Below are 9,149 nucleotides of genomic sequence, written 5' to 3' on the forward strand. Positions count from 1 at the left end.
GCAAAGTTAGCATGGTAGGTATTTCGATGCGGCAGCGCCAAACCCAAACTTACTGCCAGTGCGTCATATTTTCCTGTGCCATGTCCTGAAATATTATCGGTTTAAAATAAAAATCAAGCTGGCTTCCAAGTGTTATAGACACTTTTCAAAACCCATAATTTTACGCTCCATATAAAAACTAGTGATGAGATAATACAGTCAATAAAAAAAATCAACAACATATGTAGGTATCTATTTAGGTATAATCGTCATGCACACAACATACAACATATATACTTTTCATTCACAAAAAATCATACACAGAGAGCGCACTTCTAGAAAAGATAATTCTCAATATAGATGTCATGAACTAGAATTGTCGCAATAAAAAAAAATGTTTTGAAACCTAATACATATACGTAATTTCCTCAGAAACTCAGCCTTACTGTGCAAAGGGGGAACGCGGCCAGTGTCCTGGGAACAATGCCTATGGCTAATTTAGGTTTAGATTTTGTTTAACCTCTGTTTTGTGATAATAATTATTCTCTTCATTTATAGAAACGTAATAATATAAACCTTCGAAATTTCCTCATAGGTGATGTGAGAAGCAGTATGTGTCACATGGTAGCAAAATTATTCCCACCTTTGGCGTAACACTTGAATCCCTCACTACGCTCAGGATTCTATGTTATAATCCCTCGCTACGATCAAGATTCAATTAGAGAATCCTTCACTTTGTTTAGGATTCAATGTCCGCCCACGCCGTAAATATACATACATAATTATATAATTTTGATCCCTTTTTATTACACAGATAAAGATGAAGATAAAATTTATTTCATTGAAACATATCCAAAAATAAAAACAATAATAATATAAATAATAGGGCAGCTTGTGGCGAGCTGTTGGGGAGTGACGACCCCACGGACCCGAGTGCTCCAGAGAGTCGGTCAGGGTCTCCGTCTCCGGCGTGTCTTCGTCGGTCGGAGTGGACCCCAAGGGGACCCGCAGGGCTCTCAGCTCTGGCTTGCCTTCATTGGCCGTCCAGAGGGGAGTCGTAAGAGCTATATGCTCCAGGGGTGGAAGTGAAAGATGCATAAGACGCGAGTTGGCACAGTGGCTGCTAACAGCCACTGGGTAGAAAGCGGTGCACACCTCTCGACACCCCTGAGCCGCTCACACCGGTGTTGCTCCTGGTCGTCTTCACGACGGCAGTTTCAGGGGCCCATCTAGTCAGCGGCAAGTCACCACCTGCCGCGATAACGTGTATTAACATTGTTATGGCAGGTGTCCGGAGTTCTTTACAATAGCCCAGTCTCATTGCCCACCCAAACTTCAATCCATAGACCGGTATACTGTTCACTTTTTCTGCAATAGTCCCAATGCCTGCTGCGACCGGTTCATGGGTGTCTATTGTTGCGCCTGTGAACGGGTTCCAGCAGGCGTTCTACATGACATTAAAGCTCTCCAAGGGGCCTCTACGTGTTGGATCTATATCCCCACGCAAGCCTATCAAAAGACCGGGATTTATAGGCCCGTGATATCCAAGGAGATATAAATAATAATATAAATAATAAATTATTTATTTGGCAGGCAAGAAACCCAATTTTTACAAATTACAAAAAAAAACAAAAAATACAGTGCAAAATACTAAAACTTACAACCTAAAACAATGAAATAAAACATTTACAAACTTATGGTCTAAAGATGGCCGTTCTCGGACCGGTGCAGTTTTCGCCAATGTTTGTTAAATTCGTCACTGTAGTCTTTAGCTACCAGTGACAGAATTTCATTGTTAGAGGCTAGCAGTCTCGCCCGGAAGGCAGCCGACCTGGCTCTCAGAATGGCGAAAAAGTCAGGGACTCTCGCGTCCGCAAACATGCCCTTCGCACTGCAGAAACGCGGTAGTTTCAACAGAATACGAAAGGCGTTGTTGTACTGTACCCTCAGCGCGTTGAAGGAGTGCCTGGTGTACCTGTTCCAAACAGTGACAAGTATAAAAACATTGGCAAAAGGCTTTGAACAGGGTCACCTTTACCTCACTCGAACAACGCGCAAACCGTCTAGCCAACATGTTGCACCGAACCGCGAGAGCCCTGCGCTCCCTCTCCATATCGGCGTCATCTTTCAAGTACTCGCTCAGGATGTGTCCCAAGTACTTGAAGCTCGTTACAACCCGAATTGGCGCACCACTCATACACACCGTAGGTATCACCTCCGGACCCTTCCCTGACCTAAAAACGAGCATTTCGGTCTTAAGCACGTTATATTTTAGGCCATGCGTACTGGCATAGTGTTCGCAGATTTTAAGCAGCTTTACAAGACCATTTATCGAGGGGCTAAGAAGCACCATATCGTCTGCGTAGCTCAGATTGTTAACACATACGTTACCAATGTGGCAACCGACGTTAGAGCTTCTCAGCTCCCCGATAAGGTCGTTGACATATAGGTTGAATAGGTCCGGAGATGTCAACCCACCTTGGCGCACTCCACAGTCTAGCCTGTAGTCGTTAGACTGTGCGTCACCCCATTTTACATTGTTAGTTTGGTTCTCGTACCAGAACCTCAACAGACCTACAACCTCGGGAGGTGTTCCAGACGTGAAAAGCTTTTTCCACAGCAAATCATAGTTGACTAAGTCAAAAGCGCGGCTGAGGTCTAAAAAGCACGCGTACACTGACGTCTCTCTTTTAACATAGTGATTCACTGTGTACTTCAGACCTAATATTGCAGAATCCGTTGAAAGTCCTGGACGAAAACCAAACTGCGCCTGATCAATTTTAAGATTCCTAGTCAATTCGGGTTGTAATAGCCTCTCGAGCACTTTGCCGATTATCGTAGCCAGAGAGATAGGCCTGTAATTGTTAAGACTAGACAGGTCGCCGGTTTTATTCTTAACAATAGGAACAACTATTGTTTTCATCATATCAGGAGGAAGATAACAGTGAGCTAGGCAAGCATTGAAAAAATCAGCTAGGACACGATATAGCTCATCACTACCGTAGAAGATGTGCTCCACGCTAAGTCCATCGTGCCCCGGGGACTTCCCACGCTTCATATTTTTTACTGCATTGGCAATATCTCTCATTGTAAAAACGAGGTTATTGTCGTGAGGGGTCACCGGAACCGAAAGCCCCGACGGGGGCACACCTTCCACGCTCAAGGGCGTAACCTTGAAATGAGAGGCGAACATATCCGCTATATGTTTAGGCTCACTAACATTGTTGACTGAGGCTGGCAACCCTTGTTTACTATTAAGAGCTTTTGTCGCTTTCCAAAATTTTGAAAAATTATTATTAGCGCGATTTAAAGTCAAAATGTTCATTTTTATTTGCTTACATTTTTATTTGATTACAATCATAATACGCTTAAATAGTTACTTAAATACTATAAATGTACAATATCATAAAGCAATAAAATAGGCCAGGAGTACGCACGTTTATAGTTAGAAACCTAGAACAATAATGCTGCCTGAGTTGCCTCACATCATTGCGTAGCGTGCGCTACAGTGTTGGTATTTGGTGATAGGCTAGTACTCTTGCTAGACTAGTATTCTGGATGGGTTAATCCTTTACTAGTCTTGCAAGAGTCTAGGTGAGATGTGTAACTTTAACGTACACTGTGGCTCACCCAATTGTACCAAAGCAACTAATTTTAGAACAAAATGGCTTGTGAAAACTTTTAATTGGTCAAACTTTTATTTTATATTTACGTCAGAAGGGTACGTCCACCGTTTTAAATCTAACCCAACAATTTTCTCAGATAATGAATAAAGGCGGGTAGAAAGCGTTTATCAAGCACTTGCGACCACGCGAGAGTTTAATTAAATTTTAAAATTTACTGTTAAGAAGGCCGCGTGCGGTCGGGCCGCGCTTGAGTACTTTCCATTTCGAAATTCGAAACATCCCTCGCTCTTTCCCTCTCTCGCATCAGTGGTCAATGAAAGGAGGGAATAGTACGGTACGTTTGTGCTTTGAATTTGGATTCTTTCGGAAAAATCCCTGTAACGCGCCAAACGTTGCCCGGCCATGTCGCCCAGTGCTTAAGTATCCAAGCGTCCTACGTTATTCTATTTTCTTTTCTAACATGAGGTTTAAGCTGCAAACGTGGTGTTAATGACAACGGCCTTTTATAACTAATCGTCTAATAAGATAATGCTTCTATATCCACCTGGTAGGTAACTGACCCATGTAAGGCCCAATACCTTAACAAAGCCCACTTTATAAATACATATTAGATATCCTTTTTATAAAAACGGTTACAGTTAATATTGACTGTAACGGTCATTGAACATTGTTTTCTAAGCCAAAACTACTATTAATACGTCGATGATTCAATAAATGATTTAATACGTTTTGGTTTTTTAGTCTTACAATGTACCTATATATAATTTTTTTTGTACCTAAAAATAAACAAGGTCGGCCTTACATGGGTCAGGCATCACCTTACCTACTTAAATATATCTGTTCCTGGGGATCCTTATTTGTTTTACAGTTTTACTATTGTACACTTCATCTTAATAGGTATTTAATATTTTACTTGGCGTAAGCGCCAATTGTTTTATTTTTACACTTTCGTGGGAAAAACATCGTACAGTCAGCTATGTCAGCATCATCGTTCTTTCCTTTTTTCAAAGGATAGGTATTCTATGCACTAAAATATAATATGTAGGTTAAGGTAGTTTATTAGTCGGTAAATAGATTACATTTGAATATTTACTACCTACTCGAACTCGTAAGTAAAAAGTAGGTACGTCCCTGCTAATTAAAAAAACCGGCCAAGTGCGAGTCGGACTTGCGTTCCAAGGGTTCCGTACATTACATAATTTTTAACAATTATGTGAAACGTGAGTGAATTGTCTTTAAAAAACCCGTAGGGGTCGGATCAAAAACTTAGTAATTAAGTCCGACTCACGCTTGACTGCACATTTCTAATAGGTTTTCCTGTCGTCTATCGGTAAAGAACTATTTTGTGTATTTCTTTATCAATTTTAGACCCAGTAGTTTCGGAGATAACGGGGGCGATGGTCTTTTTTTGCCTATTTTCTTGAATAACTTCAAAACTATTTATCCTAAAATTATAAAAAAAAATATTTGAGATACTCGTAATAATCTCTTTCATTTGATATGTAACACGATATACACGGTGTTTCATGACCCACTGAAAACCTAAAAACAGTTTGTTCAGAATCAATAGGAGAATCGATTGCGCTATATTTTAATGGAGGTAATTTTTTTATATTTTTTTTATTTTTACATGCTCAGTCTACAAGTTTGTAATGCAACAATATCAATAACTAGCATTTGACACGTTATTTATTTGTCAATGAGCAACACCCTTAACTGGCCATTGGTAAACCTTATCGAGTTGCAGTAAGGTATGCAAATGGTCAGTTAACAGTGTTTACGATGATGGTAACTAGCAATTGTTTGATATCACTAAAACGACGAAGTATCTTGTACAGAATTAGTCGAATAGAATTGTTAAGAAAACTAAACAACGAATATTTTTTTAAATATTTATCGGATTAAAAAATAAATACTCAAGATGAGTTTAAAAAATCTGTTGGGGTGTCTCAGGTTTTCAGTGGCTCAAGTAACACCGTGTCGTATATAGTTTGTAAAACTTTATTTTTAAATTTTCTCATTTACACCCCAAAAGTGGCCGCCTTGTTTAAAATTCATTTTTAGGGTTCCGTACCTCAAAAGGAAAAAACGGAACCCTTATATTATAGGATCACAGACGTCACAGCCTATTTTCTCCGAAACTTCTGGACCAATTAAGTTGAAATTTGGTACACATAAGTAAGTTTGTGACACAAAAGATAGACAAATGAATTTGTTTAACAAGGGGACTAACTTGCGTAATAATATTGATACCCGAGCGAGCGAACGATGCCAAAATTGAACCACAAGCGTAGCGAGTGGTTCGAAAAATGGAATCTTGAGCGTTGCGAGGGGTTTAAGGCACGAGGGTTAGACAAACTTTTGCTACCAAGTAAAACACAAAAATGTTCACCACACCAACGCAAGAAAAATATTACCTACTAACTGTAAAAAAATACAAATTTAATCCAAATGAACGTAATCAAATAGTTATCATTCAAAATCATCACTTAATAAGTCAATTCTACGAGCCAACAACAACAACAACTCAAAATTTGCATGAAATTACATACTTTGCCACTCTTGTGGATATAATTTAATGCAACATTCCCATAAGTTGTCATGAGCTGGTGTGGAGAAAAATATTCTTTAAAATGGCTACCTATACCTACATAGAATCTCAGGAAACTAAATTCGAAGTTATCACCAGCAAATAGTTCGAAATCTGAAAGTCCTTCTGAAAAACTGTGAGCAAATATTATTCTTTGGGACATCTTTTACGAAGAACGTGCGCTGCAACTTGAAAGAAGTTTGATTTAAGCGTAAAGTTTATATCTGTCCGAAACTAAAGAGAGTTCGCTGCTAGGAGAATATTTTGGCATAACTAAAAATAAATACCTACCTACCGTCTTCTGCCGTGAAATCACTAAAACACAGAAACTGCTAACTGATGCGCTGTCATAATACTCCACATTACTTTAAATGCATGGTTTAATTTGATTGGTGAGCACTTAAACTCGGATTACACTTACTTTACTGTTTGACTCGGACGCACGATTTTTTCTTTGTGTCAAGTGTCAAAAAAGTGAGACAAAGGTGAAAGTGTGGACGGTATAGACTTCTACACTCCATATGACAAAGTATAACTATATGTACGAGTTTTGGACCGAAACTACTCAATTAAGAGGGGGGTAAAGCCAGGAAAAAAAGAACCTACTTATAACGAAAATAGCTAATCAAATTATGTTCCATAGCTGCATAACGTACTCGTACCGTACTTACATAACGTACCACGATTTCCACGTCCTCTGAATTAAGTCGCATGACTAAACCACTAGAAGTGTTCCATCAGTCATGATCGCTCAAAAATCAATCAGACGGGGTGCTGCCCCGATCTTGCTCAACGGGAACGATATTTAAGTGATTGCCAACGGGTGTATAGCTGGAAATACATACCTAAGTATAAGTACAACATGATTATTCCATTATCCCTTACCCAATAAAAATAAAACCGGCCAAGTGCGAGTCGGACTCGCGTTCCAAGGGTTCCGTACATTACACAATTTAAACAACGTATTTTTATGTGAAATGTCTTTAAAAAACCCGTAGGGGTCGGATCAAAAATAAGTAATTAAGTCCGACTTACGCTTGACTGCACATTTCTAATAGGTTTTCCTGTAATCTATAGGTAAAGATCTATTTTGTCTATTTTTTTCAAAATTTTTGACCCAGTAGTTTGCCAATGGTCATTTTTTGCCTATTTTCTTAAATAACTTCTAAACTGTTTTTTTTTTACTAGCCTATTATGGTGTCCCACTGCTGGGCAAAGGCCTCTCCCCTTGTCTTCCACGACTCCCGATATAGTGCCTCCTCCGGCCAGTTGTTGAGAAAGGTGTCTAGGTCGTCCTGCCATCTCCGTCTGGACCTGCCGGGTCCGCGCCCCTCTTCTGGCATCCATTTGGTAGCTATGCTAGCCCATCTGTCTGGATGCATCCGGCAGACGTGACCGGCCCAGTCCCATTTGAGCCTAGCAGTCTTCTCACCGACGTCAGCAATGCGGGTTTTTGCGCGCAGCGTGGTGTTTCGGATACGATCGGTCCTCTTCACACCTAAAATGCTGCGCTCAATTGCCCGTTGGCAAACCTTCAACTTGGACTTCTGACTCTCTGTGAGTGACCATGTTTGAGCACCGTAGGTTAGGACGGGCAGGATACACATGTCGACGAGTTTTCGCTTCAGTGACAGTGGAAGGCTACCCTTCATCAGCTCTTTCATGGACCAGTAGCTCTTCCAGGCGTTTTCGACACGGCGCTTGATTTCTTTGTCTTGCCTGTTGCTGAAAGAGACTAACTGACCCAAGTAAATATACTCGTCAACATAGTGTATAGTCTGCCCGTCTACCGTGCGTTTCCTGGTCATCACTTGAGTTTTGGTTCGATTCATTTGTAGTCCAACTTGAAGGCTTGCATTGCTCAGGTCTTGGAGCATTACTGTTTATCTTAAAATTATAAAAAATATATATTTTAGATTCTCACAATGAGCTCTTTCATTTGATATATAACACGATATAGTTTGAAAAACTTTATTTTTTAATTCTCTCATTTACCCCCCAAAAGTGGCCCGATGTTTAAAATTCATTTGTTTACGTTACATGTCCGTCATTGGGTCACAGACTTACATATGTCTGCCAAATTACAACTTAATTGGTCCAGTAGTTTCGGAGAAAATAGGCTGTGCCAGACGGACAGACAGACAGACAGACGCACGAGTGATCCTATAAGGGTTCCGTTTTTTCCTTTTGAGGTACGGAACCCTAAAAAATAGCGACAGAGTACAGATCCCAAATTGATAAAATACTCCCATGCTTACAAGTGAAATACAAAGTTAATTAACTTGGTTTTAACATTACAAATTATTTATCATTCAAAATCATCACTCAAAGTCCATTCTACCAGCCACCAGCCAACAGGAGGAAACAACTTAAAATTTGCATCAGATTACTTCGCCACTCTTGAGGATAAAAAGCAGCTTTCTCATCACTTTTTGAAGTAGGTACATATAAAGAAAGCGCTTACAAGCGTGTGGTGAAGATATATTTTATACTGACTTCATGGCTCTATAAGAAAATAACCCATAACTTTGTTTTCAAAAGTATCAGGTTCTGTTAATTATTCAATATTGGATTCGGAGTTTTTCTTAAAGGTACTTTGATACCAAATTGATTAAGTTTCCCTTTAAAATCTTCATTACGTCTTGTTATTCGTTATCACGTCTCCTGAATAACAATCATCCGGAATTTCCACTTTGATTTCAACACAACGGTGATCATGATAGCAGCGCCCTCCCTCGATATTATGCGAAAGTAGCAAGTACTTCTGTTGCCTGGAATCAAGGGACGAGAAGCAAGTTGTGATCGAGTAGAGGTACAAGTTTCGCTAGATGGTATTCTAAAAGTATCAGATACAATTAAAATATTTTCCAATTAATCCGTCTTGATAATTTATTTGAAGGCAAGTCTTAGTTCCCGAAAGTGCAATCCACGTGCAATCTAATTAAAGCTGAAAT

This window comes from Cydia strobilella, chromosome 4 (assembly GCF_947568885.1).
Source record: "Cydia strobilella chromosome 4, ilCydStro3.1, whole genome shotgun sequence".
Lineage (NCBI taxonomy): Eukaryota > Metazoa > Arthropoda > Insecta > Lepidoptera > Tortricidae > Cydia > Cydia strobilella.